Genomic DNA, 2,237 nt, shown 5'->3' with positions numbered 1-2,237 from the left:
AGACATACATCTATATAAATATGTTTGTACGTGTATATATATATATATATTTATATATATATACTGATATATGTATGTGTATATATGTATATATATACATACGATAATATATACATGTGTGTGTTTGTGTGTGCATGTATATGTATATATACATGTATATACATATGTGTGTGTGTGTGTGTGTGTATTTATATGCATATTAATATATATATATATATATATATGTGTGTATATTTGTATACACACACACACACACACACACACACACACACACACATATATATATATATATATATATATATATATATATATATATAAATATATATATATATAAATACATATATATATATATGTATGCATGTTGCATTGGTTGATAGCTTTTCCGTGCGACTCCGGCCCTGTGTTGAGTCTAGCAATTAAGGGGACCTTCTCTTCAAAAAAAGCGAAATAGTTGGCAATTTTGTTGGTCTTTTTGAGACTAGATTTTTTGGGGATTCTCCAACGGAGCGATACCCTTAAAAAAATAATAACTATTTGCAGAGAAACGAATCCGAAATTTAATAAAAGCTGAACGACAGTTTGTTAGCAATTTACATGTAAATTCTTCCTCAGCTTCATTTATATGATTCAAATAGAGGGGTGTACTTTTACGTCTTTTAAAAGATTTTTGTTACCTATTCATTTGTTTATTCATTTATATATTTTGAATATGAATATAGAGAGAGATGAATAGTTTAGTCTCATGTTCGAGAGGGAGGCTATCATATAACGAAGTGAAGTACCTTTTTTTAAATTGTGATATCATATGGTCTTGGTTGTGTGTGTGTGTGTTTTTTTTCTTTTTTCTTTTTTTATGATCGAAATGTTCGATAAATACCGTGGAAGGCTATTAAATATGTGTTTTAAGCCGTTTCCGAAAAGAGTATATATGCATTTCTGTTTTATTTTTTTTTTTTTTTTTTTTTTTTACCTTCTCTTTGAAGACTGAGCTTCTAAACTGAGACCCGAGATTAAAATTACGAGGAAATAAGAAATCATAGGCCTATAGCTAATAAGAAAATAGAAAAAAGGGAAAGAGAAAAAAAAGTCGACTTAACTTTAAACAAATCTACATACGTGTTTTTCATCGCCCCTATTTTTAACAAACATCAGGTAAACAAAAATACAGTCTACAATCTGCACTTATCTTTCTTTTGAATCATACATGGAAACTAGGCACTACCTGTAATTATATTACCGCCGGACAGATTTAAGACCTGAAGATCCTTTGAATCCAAATTTCTATTACCTTTTTTTTTTAATCTTAAGTTTCATATCTTAAAGAAATAGATACTTGTTTAGAGGAGTACATTCTTTTTATTATTGTAATTAAATCTAAATAATACATCCACAAGTTACACTAAAATATTAAAACACATATCGATATTAGAGCAACAAAACAGATATTACAGAACTAATGATATTGACAAAATATGATGATATTCAACATATTCTCAAGACTCATACTTTTGAGGAACGTTTTCAATCTATCGTGAAATAGATTGATTGTGTGTGCCGCTGACATCACAGGGGCTGGAGACCTGTTTGTGACTTTGACCGTCTGGAGTGATTCCTTGAGAACTTTTATATTTTTTGAAGAGGAAAACCATTACAAAGACTGCGTGTATATAAATATACATACATATATACATACATACATATATATATATATATATTTATTTATAGGTATATACACACACACACTCACACACACACACACACACACACACACACACACACACACACACACACACACACACACACACACACACACACACACACACACACACACACACACACACACACACACACACACACACACACACACACACACACACACACACATACACACTCACACATACACGCACATACACACATACACACATATATATACATATATATATATATATATATATACATGTATGCATATATGCACATGTACGTATGTACATGTGTATGTATGCAAGTAGAACAATGAAAGGAAGTACAGGAAAACACACGAATATGCCATAGGCATATTCGTGTGTTTTACCTGTACTTCCCTTCGTTGTTCGAATTGCATTTTGTTCGACATGAATTCCACATGTGTATGTATATATATATAAATATATATATATATATATATATATATATATATATATATATATATATATATATATATATATAAAATATATATATATATATATATAATATATATA

The sequence above is a fragment of the Penaeus chinensis genome, chromosome 14, assembly GCF_019202785.1.
Source record: "Penaeus chinensis breed Huanghai No. 1 chromosome 14, ASM1920278v2, whole genome shotgun sequence".
In the NCBI taxonomy this organism is placed as follows: domain Eukaryota; kingdom Metazoa; phylum Arthropoda; class Malacostraca; order Decapoda; family Penaeidae; genus Penaeus; species Penaeus chinensis.
This window is presented reverse-complemented; position numbering follows the sequence as displayed.